Genomic DNA, 17,184 nt, shown 5'->3' with positions numbered 1-17,184 from the left:
TAAATGTGTGAGGTGTGCTACGTATATATGTGTGTGTAGTGTGCTGTGTGTATCTGTCCAATGTTTAAGTGTGTGTGTTGTAGTCAGGGCCGGCGCCACCACTAGGCAGCTTTAGGCATTTGCCTAGGGCGCCGACCACTGGAGGGCGGTACTGAGCCACCGAGGAGACCAGGAAGTCGGAAGAAAACTGCAGCAGCTGCCAAGTACGGGAAATCCAGCCAATTCAACCAAGCAGGGAGCAGGTGAATACACTGTAAGCCCCCCCCTCTCCCGACTGGAGCCTACCCGTGGATTATGATCGCGAGTGGCAGCAGCCCCCACCCAGCTAGTCAGCGACCGGTGCACGCTGTGTCGTCGTCGTCCCCCCCCCCCTCCCCGTGCTGGACAGCAGCAATCCGCTACCCCCCCTTGGAGCGCGGTAATCCGTGGTGGTGCCTACTGCCCCCCCCCCCGACCGGAGCGGGTGAGGGGGTCGTTGCGGTTGAGGGCTGGGGGGGGCGTGCGAGCTGGTCACCTGGGGCACTGACGGGGCTTGCAGCGGCCCTGGTTGTAGTGTACGTGGGTGAGTGTTGTACTGCATGTGTTATGTATGTGTGTGTGTGTGTGTGTGTTGTGTTGTGTGTATCTGTCCAATGTGCAAGTGTGTCAGGTGCGCTATGTGATACATGTGTGTGATACATGGTATATGTATATACCCAATTATTCCTAATAGTTTAAATCCTCCACCATAATGTTAGAATGTGTTTGCATACTCAATGACAGCAATGAAATCAGGGGTGAGATTTAATAGGATGAGAGATTCAGAAAGTGAGAGATTTGGTGAGAAATCTCCAGTTTTTTTTTAAAGCGGCAATCATTTACACTTCAAAATCAAACTGGTTCTTGCAGTGTAAATGATTGCTGCTTTAAAAAAAACTGGAGATTTCTCACCAAATCTCTCACTTTCTGAATCTCTCATCCTATTAAATCTCACCCAAAGTGTGGTATTGTTCCGTTGTCATCTATTCCCAGATCGTCGATCATTTTTCCAGATCATCAATGAAGGCAAATTGAACCTTGGTGTTTTTAAAATGGCTTTGAGGTGCACACCACCAGGTCCAGAGGTACCTTGTTGCCCTTGTTGCTGAATTTGGTGGCTCTGAGTGCCACGGTGTCTCAGCGGGATGCAGTTAAGATCCCGGCGGTCGGGATCCCGGCGTTCAGAATCCCGACGCCGGAATCCCGACCGCCGAAATGCCGACACTTTCTCCCTCCTGGGGTGTCCACGACACCCCTGGAGGGAGAATAAATTAGTGTGCCGAGCATAGCGAGGCACTGGGCCGCTGCGTGGCGAGCGCAGCGAGCCCGCAAGGGGGGGCAATCCACGTCCCCCCCTTGTCGGCATTTCGGCTGTCGGGATTCCGGCGTCGGGATTCTGAACACCGGGATCCCGACCGCCGGGATTTAATACTGAATCCGTCTCAGCAATGCGACAGGACCCACACATACTCTTCAACTTATTATATAGATTTGAGGTGTTATAGTTGCATTGCTTGCATAGAGTTATGTGGTCATTAGGTTGACAGTAAATAGGTCAACTGCTATTGTTCAACGCAAAATAGGTCGACAAATGAAAAGGGTCGACATGCACAAAAGAGTGACACAAGCAAAAGGTTGACAGGTAAATGGTTGGCATGGAATTAGGTCGATATGATTTTATCATGATTTTTTTTCCGTTAAAACCGAATTATTGTTACTTTAAAATCCCAGTGGGCATAGAGGGAGAATATAATAGTTTGCCGAGTGCAGAGAGCCATGTGACGGGACGCGGTACACTCATATGTTGTCCATGTAGACATCTATCGACATGGGCACCCACCAAAAAACTGATGAAAAAATGATGACATTTTCCTGTGTCAACCGTTTCCGTGTTGACCTTTTCATCATGTCGAATGCATCTCGATCTATTGTCGACCTATTGACTGTCGACTTAGACACTGTCAACCTAATCCACATACATAAGGCCCTGTCTCGGGGGTGGCCCATGCGACTAGCACAGCTCCACTCCTCTCCACTCCCTGAAACCACTACACATGTTTTTACCCTCATACCATTCCTGTGCACTAATATTTGTGTCTGTGTGTAAAACATTGGCTCTTTTGTATCATACATACATGTAGAAAACACTGTGGGAGAAATTTACTAATCAATGATTTTCAATGATTTCAATAGAGGGAAATAATTTAAAAACATTGTTGGCTTTCAGAGGCTGAAACAAAAAGGTGATTTTTTACATTTACTTTTAAATTAATAAATGTTTTTTTTGGCCATGGAAGAACAATTACTTTTATCGATTTTAAAAGCATAAAAAATATATCAAAATTGACCTTTAGTAAATGTCACACTGTATGTTATTCTCTATAAAAATAACAAAAACGCTGGCAGTTTTGATAGAGGCTCCTGTCTGTCCGACCTGCCATGTATAGTACACTCACTGATATTGCCAAGACAGGACACCACCAGGGCACTTTATCATCTCATATAAAGATGTACTCAGAGGCTATTGAGAGACAATTCCAAGCCTTTAATCCAACAATTCATTCCTTCATTGGGAAATACTAATTTATGTAAATTGGATGGCTTTTGGATTGATAATGTTCTAATCCTTAATGAAAGCATAATAGCTGAGTAAATTAATGAATATACTGTATCTCACTCATTTCTTTTGTATGTATAGGCGTGGCAGCCATTTTGTTTGCTAATCATTGTGGTTCAGTTATTGCTTGAGTAGCTGCTGGGGGTGGGCAACTGACATCACTTCATGTCAGCTGCCCACCCAGTTCGCGTACCATGTGCCATGTGCTTGTGGTCCAGGACCAAATCAAAATTTTTATAGTAATTTGGTAGGCAAAACAAACTGAGGCACATGCCTGCTCAGCAGCTCATTACTAACCATCAGGATGACATATAAGCACTATTAATTTGATTTAATAATGTTTAATAATGATTTCCTCAGTAGTAACATTTTGGTCTAGTGGTGCCGTGAAACAAATACTGATACTCTAGGGTGCTGTGTTAAAAAAAAACCTTTAAGAACCACTCGGCTACGGAATTAGAGAATCATTGGAGATTATCACATTCAGACATGTTCCCTTACAGTTTTTAATACATACAGGGGAAATAATTGTTTTTTCATGATGTTTGATAATTTGCCAATAATAAGAAAAATACTCATGTACATACATGGTCTGCAATCATATAGTGCATACGGAAAGTATTTACAGTACTTCACTTTTTTATTAAGTATTCCAAAACGGAATAAATATTTTTTTTACCCTCAAAATTCTACACACAATACCCCATAATGACAACGTGAATTTTTTTTTTTAGATTTTTGAAAATGTATTAAAAAAACAACAACGAAGAAATCACATGTACATACAGTAAGTATTCACAGCCTTTGCCATGAACCTCAAAATTGAGCTCAGGTGCATCCTGTTTCCACTGATCATCCTTGAGATGTTCCTACAGCTTAACTGGAACCCACGTGTGGTAAATTCAGTCAATTGGACATGATTTGGAAAGGCACACACCTGTCTAAAAAAGGTCCCACACTTAACAGAACATGTCAGAGCACAAACAAAGCATGAAGTCAAAGGAATTGTCTGTAGCCCTCTGAGACAGGATTGTCTCAAGGCACAAATCTGGGGAAGGGTACAAAAAATATTTGCTGCTTTGAAGGTCCCAATGCAGTAGCGCACGCAGGGGGGTTCTGAGTACCCAGAACGCCCCCCAGGAGTCTAAGGGCCCGAGGCTGAAAGCTGAGGGTCCCCTCTTTCCATGGGTAAAAGAATTTTAAAAATCGGCCCTTGGGAACCGGAGATATCTGACTTCAAAGCAGTGGTTCCCATCCAAGCCTGTTAATTGCTCTTCCCAGTCAGATATTTCAGGTTCTGTCTGACTTAGAGTTTTCCTGAGGGTATATTCCAAAAGCTGGGACTCTCCCCCTAGAAACTAGTAGCTTGTCTCTACTGTTCCCAGAACCAGAGATATCAGCCTTCAAGCAGCTGGTTACTGCTCCAGCTCCACACACCTGGTATGTACTTTTACATTCTCATTGGCAGATTGCTCTGCCTCCTGAACTGTGATCCCCTAGTCCCCAATACCATTTGGTAGGTGGGATTCTGTAGTTTTTAATTCCATTAAAATCTAAGAAATCTATTTCCGGAGACTGGAGAAATCTGCAGTCAAGCAAGCTGTCCTCCCACCAGAAAATTATGAATAATAAGCCAACTCCACTATACACCCCTCCTCTGCATAATAAACATCCTCTACCACCCTAGAAGTTATGTATCAGGGCCCCTTCATTCATCCCAATGCCCACTTCTAAAGGGGTAATTAGGGGTAATTAGTGGAAATTACTGATCCAGGGCCTACATGCTGAGCGGCTGATATAATACCCCCTACCACCCGCAGGACATCAAAGCTTCCGCTCATAGCACCCCCCACCCTAACCGCTTAAGGATCGGTAGTGGCCCCAATACATTGCTATGCCCAGGGGTCTACACTGCTGTTGACGCCCCTGTATGTAAAAAAAAAAAAATATATATATATATATGTATGTATTTGGTCTATCTATAATACTTTAACTGACCCGGCATATACTGGGTCACCTAAGTGTCCATTTCCGTGCTTTGCTCCGCCCCTCTGGAAACCCCTTCTGAAAATCCTGTGTTTGCCCCTGCAATGAGCACAGTGGCCACCATCATACATAAACGGAAGAAGGTTGGAACCACTAGGACTCTTCCTAGAGCTGGCCGGTTGTCTAAACTGAGCGATAGTAGTAGAAAGGCCCTAGTCAGGGAGGTGACCAAGAATTTAATGGTAACTGCAAGAGCTACAGCATTCCTCTGTGGAGAGAGGAGAACCTTCCAGAAGGACAACCATCTCTGCAGCAATCCACCAATAAGGCCTGTGTGGTAGTGTCCAGATGGAAGCCACTGCTTAGTAAAAAGCACATGGCAGCCGGCCTGGAGTTTACCAAAATGCACCTGAAGGACTCTCAGACTATGAGAAACAAAATTCTGAACTCTTTAGTGTGAATGCAAGGAGGCATCAACAGGCCAATACCATCTCTATGATGAAGAATGATGGAGGCAGAATCATACTGTAAGGATGTTTTTCAGGAACTGGGAGACTACAGGATAGAGGGAAAGATGAATGCAGCAATGTAGAGAGACATCCTGGATGAAAAACTGCACCAGAGCGCTCTTGACCTCAGACTGGGGTGATGGTTCATCTTTCAGCAGGACAACGACCCTAAGCACACAACCAAAATTGCAAAGGAGTGGCTTCAGGACAACTCTGTTAATGTCATTGAGTGGCTCAGACTTGATTGATCATCTTTGGAGAGATCTGAAAATGGCTGTGCACCGACTCTTCCCATCCAACCAGATGGAGCTTGAGAGCTACTGCAAAGAGGAATGGGTGAAACTGCCTAAAGATAGGTGTGCCAAGCTTGTGGCATCTTATTCAATAAGACTTGAAACTGTAAATGCTGCCATAGGTGCATCAACAAAGTACTGAGCAAAGGCTGTGAACACTTATGTACTGTACATGTGATTTCTTAGTTTTTTATTTTTAATAATTTAATAAATTTACAAAAATCCCCGACAAAACTTTTTCACATCGTCATTATGGGGTATTGTGTCTAGAAATGAATTTATTCCATTTTGGAATAAGGCTTTAACATAAAAAAATTGGATGCACTGTATATCCGTTTGAAACGCTAGTTTGAAACTCTAGTTTACATTTCTTTTTTAAATAAATGATATACTGATGTCAGAGCTTTGATCAAGCAAAATCTATTTCCAGACGCAGCACAGTATGCAGAGAGCCGTATTTATCATTAGTGCTATTGAAGCATTACTTTTCACTAGTACCAATCAGTAGTGCCAGCTACAGGGCAAGCTTTCTCTCTGTGGGTTTTGCTGACGTGTTCCCAGGCTGCACGTTGTCTGTTTTGTGACATCAGCACAACTTATGAAATGAATGTGCTGCTATACATCTGACTCATAGTTTTCTATTATTTACTTTCCCTATTATTCCAATCATGTTGCTATAGTTACATACCCCCCTCCCAACATCTATGATGATACTCTCTTGAATTTTAAATGTTTCATGCTACCTTGGTGACAGATTAGATAGATCACCACAACTTCATCATGTTTGTGGCATAAGGAGATACTATCAGACCAGTTAGCGTAGAACAACGCTTAGCATTACAGTTCAGAAGACAAACAAAATATCATAATAACCACTTTGGCAATAGTTGGAGTTTAATAAAATTATTATACTATATTATTATTATTACATAGATTAGTAAATAGGAAAATAAAAATAGTACTTTTTAATTGGGAACAATAGTTCAATACTACACACCCTCATATACATTTTAATACTAAAATGGTGTACACATGGTGCGATTCTGGCAGTCAAAATGGTTATGGTATAGCGCACGGCTGGGTAACATCGGCCCTCCAGATGTTGATGAACTACACATCCCAGCATGCCTTGCATCAGTTTCAGCATGGCCACATAGCAAAACGAATGCAAAGCATCCTGGGATGTGTTGTTCATCAACATCTGGAGGGCCGGTGTTGCCCAGCCCTGGTATAGCAGATCGACGGTGTCTAGATTGACCATGTTATGGTCAACCGCGCTTAGTCGGACCCATCTAGTTAGACGCCTAAAGATAGACGACGGGAGCGTGATCAACAGTCACAAGGTCGACATGAGTTTTTTACGTTTTTTGGGTGGCTACGTCTACATAGGTCAACGTGGACACCAAATAAGTGTAGTGTCCCCTTGCATGGCTTCAGGCACACTATTATAATCTAACTCCATGCCCACTTGGAAGGTAAAGTATAAACCAAGTCGGTCTAAGGCAAAAAAAACTTGAAAAATTCATATCAACCTTGTGTTTGTGGATAATGTTCCTGTCTTCTAGCACTTGTGGTTACTGTCGATCTAGATGCTGTCGAATATCTTTAGGCGTCTAACTAGATGCGTTCAACTAAGCGTGGTTGACCATAACATGGTCGATCTAGACACCGTCGCTCCGTCAACCGGATACGGTCAAAATTGCCTAGAATGTTTGCCAAAATTGCACAGTGTTACACCTGCAGCCGATACTGATGCATGGCCCTGCCAAATCAGAATCGTCTAGCAAAATAGACCTTGCAGGCAAGACAATCACAGACTTTTATGTGAACACAGTCAAAAAATCGCCAGTGCATCTAGTCAAAATAGCTTAGTCAAAATTGTCTACTTGCAAAAATTACGCCGTGTGTACAGACCTTTAAATCTGGTGTTTAAAATAAGTGTTATCCAAAATAATACTGGTAGTTTAATAGGCTCCCAACAAAATGAACCCTAGAAGGTATGTGTGTGTGTGCGTGTACATGTGGTAGGAAATATATAGATTGTAAGCTCCACTGGGGCAGGGACTGATGTGAGTGTTCAACTATTCTCTGTAAAGCGCTGCGGAATATGTGTGTGCTATATAAATAACTAGTAATAAATAATAAATAAATAATGTGACCCATATAGGCGAACCAATGACTGACTATCTAATTGGCAGACTCAGATGATCAGTGATTCCTTGGGGATCGGTAAAACAAAACATTTTATTTATTTACCATTTATTATATAGCGCACACATATTCTGCAGCGCTTAACAGAAAATATTTGAACATTCACATCAGTCCCTGCCCCAGTGGAACTTACAATCTATATTCCCTATCACATGTACACGCACACACAGACATTGTAGGGTTAACTTTGTTGGGAGTCAATTAGCCTACCAATATATTTTTAGATTGTGGGAGAAAACCAGAGTAACCGGAGGAAACCCACGCAAGTACGGGAAGAATATATAAACTCCACACAGTTAGGGCCATGGTGGGGATAAACCAATGACCTCAGCACTGTGAGGGAGTAATGCTAACCATTACACCGTCCATAACATGCTAAAAATCCCGACTCCCCGGTTCTGATAATTTGGGAAATCCAAATTTGGGTAATCAGCAATCTGCAATAATATGATTCCGCCTAATGAAAGAGGAAGGTATTCCACTCTAAAATATTGTGGTGCATTATATGTTATTGTATAATAATAGGGAGACACTTGTGACTGTGTAGCTATATCATTCATCACATATTTTAAATCTATTTACTAGTGATGAGCGGGTCCGGATCTCCGAGATCCGGATCCGCACGGACGTCCTGAATCCGAATCCGGATCCAGGACGTCCGCGGACTCCCGCGCAGGCCCGGAGCCGAAATCGAGGCCCGACGTCACATTGGTGACGTCGGATTCTCGCGAGATCCGGATTACATAAAAGCCGGGACCCGCCGCCGCCATCTTCATTCTGTGGGGCGACGCAGAGCAGGCAGCAGTGCTGCCAGAGAGGGGGGTTTTATTTATTGCTCCGTGAGGGGGGTTTGCTGGAGCGTTGTGTGTGTCACTGTGCTGCTTGCTGCTAAAGAGCTGCAAGTACAGAGGGGGTTTAATCATTTTTATTGTGCTGCTGGAGAGTGATTTTTTTTTCTATATTGCTGTAGCCTGCTCATCTGTAATTTGTGTCACTGCTGCTGCTACAGAATACTACAGACAGAGGGGGGTTTATTGTACTGCCGCAGAGGGGGTTTTCTTTCTATATTGCTATAGCCTGCTCATCTCTAATTGTGTCACTGCTGCTGCTAGCCTGCTACAGAATACTACAGACAGAGGGGGGTTTAATAATTTTTATTGTGCTGCCAGAGAGGGTTTTTGTGCTGCCTGGCTACCTGTTATATGGTTGTAAACACCTACCAGGCAGTCACCTCTGTTGTTGCCAGTGCCACTACCTTGTACCTACCTCTCAGAGTATATAAAAAAAAATAAAAAAAAAATTAAAAATATATAAAAATATAAAAAAAAATAATTAAGTTGTTGTTGTTGCTGACACCACTGGCTGCCGTTAGATATCGCAGACTCAGTAATTAAATTTTTAACTGTGGTTTGCTGACGCCACTTGTTGTGTTACCTACCAGTGTATCCACTTTTGTATCTTGCTGCTGTTGTCACTGGCTAGTGACAACAACCAGCTGATATCTGGGTATCCAGTTTGCTGCCACCGCTGCCGTTACATATATCGCAGTAAATAACTCCGGTTTGCTGACGCCACTTGTTGTGTTACCTACCAGTGTATCCACAAAATAAATATTGTATCTTGCTGCTGTTGTCACTGGCTAGTGACAACCAGCTGATATCTGGGTATCCAGTTTGCTGCCACCGCTGCCGTTACATATATCGCAGTAAATAACTCCGGTTTGCTGACGCCACTTGTTGTGTTACCTACCAGTGTAACTATCCACAAAATAAATATTGTATCTTGCTGCTGTTGTCACTGGCTAGTGACAACCAGCTGATATCTGGGTATCCAGTTTGCTGCCACCGCTGCCGTTACATATATCGCAGTAAATAACTCCGGTTTGCTGACGCCACTTGTTGTGTTACCTACCAGTGTAACTATCCACAAAATAAATATTGTATCTTGCTGCTGTTGTCACTGGCTAGTGACAACCAGCTGATATCTGGGTATCCAGTTTGCTGCCACTGCTGCCGTTACATATATCGCAGTAAATAACTCCGGTTTGCTGACGCCACTTGTTGTGTTACCTACCAGTGTAACTATCCACAAAATAAATATTGTATCTTGCTGCTGTTGTCACTGGCTAGTGACAACAACCAGCTGATATCTGGGTATCCAGTTTGCTGCCACTGCTGCCGTTACATATATCGCAGTAAATAACTCCGGTTTGCTGACGCCACTTGTTGTGTTACCTACCAGTGTAACTATCCACAAAATAAATATTGTATCTTGCTGCTGTTGTCACTGGCTAGTGACAACCAGCTGATATCTGGGTATCCAGTTTGCTGCCACCGCTGCCGTTACATATATCGCAGTAAATAACTCCGGTTTGCTGACGCCACTTGTTGTGTTACCTACCAGTGTAACTATCCACAAAATAAATATTGTATCTTGCTGCTGTTGTCACTGGCTAGTGACAACCAGCTGATATCTGGGTATCCAGTTTGCTGCCACCGCTGCCGTTACATATATCGCAGTAAATAACTCCGGTTTGCTGACGCCACTTGTTGTGTTACCTACCAGTGTAACTATCCACAAAATAAATATTGTATCTTGCTGCTGTTGTCACTGGCTAGTGACAACCAGCTGATATCTGGGTATCCAGTTTGCTGCCACTGCTGCCGTTACATATATCGCAGTAAATAACTCCGGTTTGCTGACGCCACTTGTTGTGTTACCTACCAGTGTAACTATCCACAAAATAAATATTGTATCTTGCTGCTGTTGTCACTGGCTAGTGACAACAACCAGCTGATATCTGGGTATCCAGTTTGCTGCCACTGCTGCCGTTACATATATCGCAGTAAATAACTCCGGTTTGCTGACGCCACTTGTTGTGTTACCTACCAGTGTAACTATCCACAAAATAAATATTGTATCTTGCTGCTGTTGTCACTGGCTAGTGACAACCAGCTGATATCTGGGTATCCAGTTTGCTGCCACCGCTGCCGTTACATATATCGCAGTAAATAACTCCGGTTTGCTGACGCCACCTGTTGTGTTACCTACCAGTGTAACTATCCACAAAATAAATATTGTATCTTGCTGCTGTTGTCACTGGCTAGTGACAACAACCAGCTGATATCTGGGTATCCAGTTTGCTGCCACCGCTGCCGTTACATATATCGCAGTAAATAACTCCGGTTTGCTGACGCCACCTGTTGTGTTACCTACCAGTGTAACTATCCACAAAATAAATATTGTATCTTGCTGCTGTTGTCACTGGCTAGTGACAACAACCAGATGATATCTGGGTATCCAGTTTGCTGCCACTGCTGCCGTTACATATATCGCAGTAAATAACTCCGGTTTGCTGACGCCACTTGTTGTGTTACCTACCAGTGTATCCACTTTTGTATCTTGCTGCTGTTGTCACTGGCTAGTGACAACAACCAGCTGATATCTGGGTATCCAGTTTGCTGCCACTGCTGCCGTTACATATATCGCAGTAAATAACTCCGGTTTGCTGACGCCACTTGTTGTGTTACCTACCAGTGTATCCACAAAATAAATATTGTATCTTGCTGCTGTTGTCACTGGCTAGTGACAACAACCAGCTGATATCTGGGTATCCAGTTTGCTGCCACCGCTGCCGTTACATATATCGCAGTAAATAACTCCGGTTTGCTGACGACACTTGTTGTGATACCTACCAGTGTAACTATCCACAAAATAAATATTGTATCTTGCTGCTGTTGTCACTGGCTAGTGACAACAACCAGCTGATATCTGGGTATCCAGTTTGCTGCCACTGCTGCCGTTACATATATCGCAGTAAATAACTCCGGTTTGCTGACGCCACTTGTTGTGTTACCTACCAGTGTAACTATCCACAAAATAAATATTGTATCTTGCTGCTGTTGTCACTGGCTAGTGACAACAACCAGCTGATATCTGGGTATCCAGTTTGCTGCCACCGCTGCCGTTACATATATCGCAGTAAATAACTCCGGTTTGCTGACGCCACCTGTTGTGTTACCTACCAGTGTAACTATCCACAAAATAAATATTGTATCTTGCTGCTGTTGTCACTGGCTAGTGACAACAACCAGCTGATATCTGGGTATCCAGTTTGCTGCCACTGCTGCCGTTACATATATCGCAGTAAATAACTCCGGTTTGCTGACGCCACTTGTTGTGTTACCTACCAGTGTATCCACTTTTGTATCTTGCTGCTGTTGTCACTGGCTAGTGACAACAACCAGCTGATATCTGGGTATCCAGTTTGCTGCCACTGCTGCCGTTACATATATCGCAGTAAATAACTCCGGTTTGCTGACGCCACTTGTTGTGTTACCTACCAGTGTATCCACAAAATAAATATTGTATCTTGCTGCTGTTGTCACTGGCTAGTGACAACAACCAGCTGATATCTGGGTATCCAGTTTGCTGCCACTGCTGCCGTTACATATATCGCAGTAAATAACTCCGGTTTGCTGACGCCACTTGTTGTGTTACCTACCAGTGTAACTATCCACAAAATAAATATTGTATCTTGCTGCTGTTGTCACTGGCTAGTGACAACAACCAGCTGATATCTGGGTATCCAGTTTGCTGCCACTGCTGCCGTTACATATATCGCAGTAAATAACTCCGGTTTGCTGACGCCACTTGTTGTGTTACCTACCAGTGTATCCACTTTTGTATCTTGCTGCTGTTGTCACTGGCTAGTGACAACAACCAGCTGATATCTGGGTATCCAGTTTGCTGCCACTGCTGCCGTTACATATATCGCAGTAAATAACTCCGGTTTGCTGACGCCACTTGTTGTGTTACCTACCAGTGTATCCACAAAATAAATATTGTATCTTGCTGCTGTTGTCACTGGCTAGTGACAACAACCAGCTGATATCTGGGTATCCAGTTTGCTGCCACCGCTGCCGTTACATATATCGCAGTAAATAACTCCGGTTTGCTGACGCCACTTGTTGTGTTACCTACCAGTGTAACTATCCACAAAATAAATATTGTATCTTGCTGCTGTTGTCACTGGCTAGTGACAACAACCAGCTGATATCTCGGTATCCAGTTTGCTGCCACCGCTGCCTACCGTTAGATATCGCAGTACATAACTCTGGTTTGCTGACGCCACTTGTTGTGTTACTGATATATATCCACTTTTGTATCTTGCTGCTGTTGTCACTGGATAGTGACAACAACCAGCTGATATCTCGGTATCCAGTTTGCTGACACCGCTGCCTACCGTTAGATATCCAAAATATGGAGGATAAAAAAAAAGGAAAAGATGAGGAGCCACTTCGTCGTGCTTCTGAAGCTGATGCCACTAGTCATCATGACATAGGCGATGAAATGCCATCGACGTCGTCTGCCAAGGCCGATGCCCAGTGTCAAAGTAGAGGGCATGTAAAATCCAAAAAGCCAAAGTTGAGTAAAAGGCCCTTAAAAAGAAAAAGCAAATCATTGGAGGAGAAACTTAAAGTTGCCAGTGTGCCATTTACAACGCGGAGTGGCAAGGAACGGCTACGGCCATGGCCTATGTTCATGACTAGTGGCTCAGCTTCACAAGATGATCAAAGTCCTCCTCCTCCTCCTCCTCCTTCTCCCACTTTAAAATTTAAGAGATTTAAGGTGTCACCAACAAAAATCCAGCAAACAACTCTGCCTTCCAAAGAAGACATGGTATCACAAATCCCAGTGGAGAGTCCAAGGGTGTTGGTGGTTGCGATGCCTGACCTTCCCATCACTGTACGGGAAGAGGATGCTCCTTTCAGCATTCGCAGCACACCCTCTGCATGTGCTGGAAGGATCACAGACAGTGCAGTTGCAGATGTCGATAATGAAGGTGTCAGTGTTGTACACCAGGAGGAGGATATTGATGAAGCTGGAGGGAGAAATTGACGATGCGGTTTGCTTAAATGAGGCACCGGGCAAGACAGTTGTTGTCCGTGAGATCCCAAAGGGCATCACCATGCCTGGACAGAAGACCAATAAATCCACCTCTTCGGTCTGGAATTATTTTTATCCCAAACCGTCCAACAATTGTTTTGCCATATGTAGCTTATGCAAAGCTCAAATAAGCAGGGGTAAGGACGTTTCCCACCTAGGGACATCCTCCCTTCTACGTCACTTGAAGAGCGTTCATAAGTTGCTGTTTAGTTCAGAAACTGTGGCTAAGAATGTACACAGTCCAGGGACAACTAAATCCCTTTGTCCTGTTGTGTCCACGTGCCCAACTACACCGCAAAGTCCCTCCTCGTCAATTTCTTCCTCAATGAGGATTGGGAGTAGTCCTATAGGCCATGTTACTTGCCTGACTGACTCCTCTCCTATCCGGGATTCTTCTGGAGGATCCTGCATTGCTACGCCTCCTACTGCTGCCGCTGCTGCTGTTGCTGCTGGGAGTCATTCATCATCCCGGAGGGGAAGTCGGAACACTTATTTCACTAAGCAATTGACTGTCCAACAGTCCTTTGCCATGAAGATGAAGTATGACAGCAGTCATCCAATGGCAAAGCGGGTAACTGAGGCCTTAGCAGATCTGATTGTATTAGATGTGCTTCCGGTGTCCATAACTGCTGGAGTAGGATTTAGACGATTGATGGACTTAGTGTGTCCCCGTTACAAAATACCGTCAAGATTCCACTTCGCTAGACAGGCGATACCGAAGCTGTACAGTAAAGTGCATAAAAGTGTTCTCAGTGCCCTGAAAAATGCGGTCATACCCACTGTCCACTTAACAACGGACATGTGGACAAGTGGAAAAGGGCAGACTAGGGATTACATGACCGTGACAGCCCACTGGGTAGATGAATCACCTTGTCCAGCAGCAACAACAGCAGCAGCACCAGTAGTAGGACCTGGGAAATGCCAGCTCCTTCCTAGGCAGGCTACGTTGTGTGTAACCGCTTTCCGTAAGAGGCACACCGCCGATAACCTCTTACAGAAACTGAGGGTAATCATTGGGCAATGGCTTACCCCTCTTAGACTCTCCTGGGGATTTGTGGTGTCAGACAATGCCTGCAATATCGTGCGGGCATTAAAGCAGGGCAAATTCCAGCATGTGCCCTGTTTTGCTCACACGATAAATTTGGTGGTCCAGAGTTTTCTAAGAGACAACAGAGCTGTGCAGGGGACTCTTTCGGTGGCCCGAAAAATTTGTGGCCACTTTCGTCATTCGGCGGCTGCATGCCAAAGACTGGAGCGGCAGCAAACACTGTTGAACCTGCCCCTCCATCAGCTGAAGCAAGAGGTCGTAACGCGGTGGAACTCAACCCTCTATATGCTTCAGAGGATGGAGGAGCAGCAAAGGGCCATTCAAGCCTATACATCCACCTATGACATAGGCAAAGGAGGGGGTATGCACCTGACTCAAGCACAGTGGAGAATGATTTCAGTGTTGTGCAAGATTCTCCAACCCTTCGAACTTGCCACACGTGAAGTCAGTTCAGACACTGCCAGCTTGAGTCAGGTCATTCCCCTCATCAGGCTTTTGCAGAAACAGTTGGAGAAAGTGAAGGAGGAGCTGAGACGGAGCGAGTCCTCTAAGCATGTGGGACTTGTGGATGAAGTCCTTCATACGCTTTGCCAGGATTCGAGGGTGGTACAAATTTTGAAATCAGAGGAGTACATTTTGGCCACCGTGCTCGATCCTCGGTTTAAAGCCTACGTGGTGTCACTCTTTCCGGCGGACACAAGCCTGCAGAAGTGCAAAGAACTGCTGGTTAGAAAACTGTCATCTTCTGAAGTGGAAAGTGACTCAGCAGCACCTTCTCCTTCATTTTCTCCAGCAACTGGTTCTGCAAGGAAACAACTGCGATTTCCTAAACCCCCCGCTGGTGGTGATAAAGGACCAAGTTTGGACATTTGGTCTGGGCTGAAGGACCTTCCAACAATTTCTGACATGTCTACTTCCACTGCCTATGATGCTATCACCATTGACAGAATGGTGGAGGATTATATGGGTGACAGCACCCAAGTAGGCATGTCAGAGAGTCCTTACCAGTACTGGCAGAAAAAAAAGGAAATTTGGAAGCCCCTGTACAAACTGGCTCTATATTACCTCAGTTGCCCTTCCTCCAGTGTGTACTCCGAAAGAGTTTTTAGTGCAGCTGGGAACCTTGTCAGCAATAAGCGTAGGAGGTTGCTTCCAAAAAATGTGGAGAAGATGATGTTCATAAAAATGAATTATCAATTCTACGAGAAAGACCAGCGTCCACAAAGTACACAGGAACCTGTGGTGGTGGATTCCAGCGGGGACGAATTAATACTCTGTGAGGGTGAGGAAGAACAAGATACTGATGGTGGTGAGGAATCGCTGGATGAGGATGAGGACGACCTTTTGCCTCTGTAGAGCCAGTTTGTGCAGGGACATATTAAATGGCAGCTTGTGATGTGGGGGCCCAAACGAACCAATCATTTCAGCCACAGTCGTGTGGCAGACCCTGTGGCTGAAATGATTGGTTTGTTAAAGTGTGCGTGTCCTGTTTATACAACATAAGGGTGGGTGGGAGGGCCCAAGGACAATTCCATCTTGCACCTCTTTTTTGTCTTTTGAATAATGTGCTCTTTGGGGCCTAGTTTGGGTGGGAGTGCCGTAGGACAATTCCATCTTGCACCTCTTTTTTGTCTTTTGAATAATGTGCTCTTTGGGGCCTAGTTTGGGTGGGAGTGCCGTAGGACAATTCCATCTTGCACCTCTTTTTTGTCTTTTGAATAATGTGCTCTTTGGGGCCTAGTTTGGGTGGGAGTGCCCTTGGACACTTCCATCTTGCACCTCTTTTTTATCTTTTGAATAATGTGCTCTTTGGGGCCTAGTTTGGGTGGGAGTGCCATAGGACAATTCCATCTTGCACCTCTTTTTTGTCTTTTGAATAATGTGCTCTTTGGGGCCTAGTTTGGGTGGGAGTGCCCTTGGACACTTCCATCTTGCACCTCTTTTTTGTCTTTTGAATAATGTGCTCTTTGGGGCCTAGTTTGGGTGGAAGTGCCCTTGGACACTTCCATCTTGCACCTCTTTTTTGTCTTTTGAATAATGTGCTCTTTGGGGCCTAGTTTGGGTGGGAGTGCCGTAGGACAATTCCATCTTGCACCTCTTTTTTGTCTTTTGAATGATGTGCTCTTTGGGGCCTAGTTTGGGTGGGAGGGCCCTTGGACAATTCCATCTTGCACCTCTTTTTTTCTTTTGAATAATGTGCTCTTTGGGGCCTAGTTTTTCTATCTGCCACTGCAGTGCCACTCCTAGATGGGCCACGTGTTTGTGCCGCCCATTTGTCTTGCTTATCATAGTCATCCAGCTACCTCGGTGCAACATTTTGGCCTAAAAACAATATTGTGAGGTGTGAGGTCTTCAGAATAGACTGTAAATGAGTGGAGAAGAAAGCTGATGGGGTTAATAATAGCATAGGAGCAAAAAAACACCTAAATTATGCAATGTTAACCATTTTTATGCTTTTTTCAAAAAAATCAGAACCCAAAACCCAAAACCCAAAACCCAAAACCTTTAGGGGGTGTTTTGGCAAAACCCATTAGAACCCAAAACCTGAAGGTA

The 17,184-nt window shown here is 44.4% G+C and overlaps 1 protein-coding gene across 1 annotated transcript in view; it reads right to left on the bottom strand.

Annotated features, from left to right (window-relative positions):
• The window catches only part of TMEM108 (transmembrane protein 108), a 205,226-nt gene that overhangs the window by 6,908 nt on the left and 181,134 nt on the right, over positions 1-17,184 (bottom strand). The gene's annotated exons all lie outside the window — the stretch shown is intronic.

This window comes from Crinia signifera, chromosome 5, assembly GCF_055691185.1.
Source record: "Crinia signifera chromosome 5, ASM5569118v1, whole genome shotgun sequence".
NCBI lineage: Eukaryota > Metazoa > Chordata > Amphibia > Anura > Myobatrachidae > Crinia > Crinia signifera.
The sequence above is the reverse complement of the archived record's forward strand: the minus strand, read 5'-3'. Positions and strand labels throughout refer to the sequence as shown.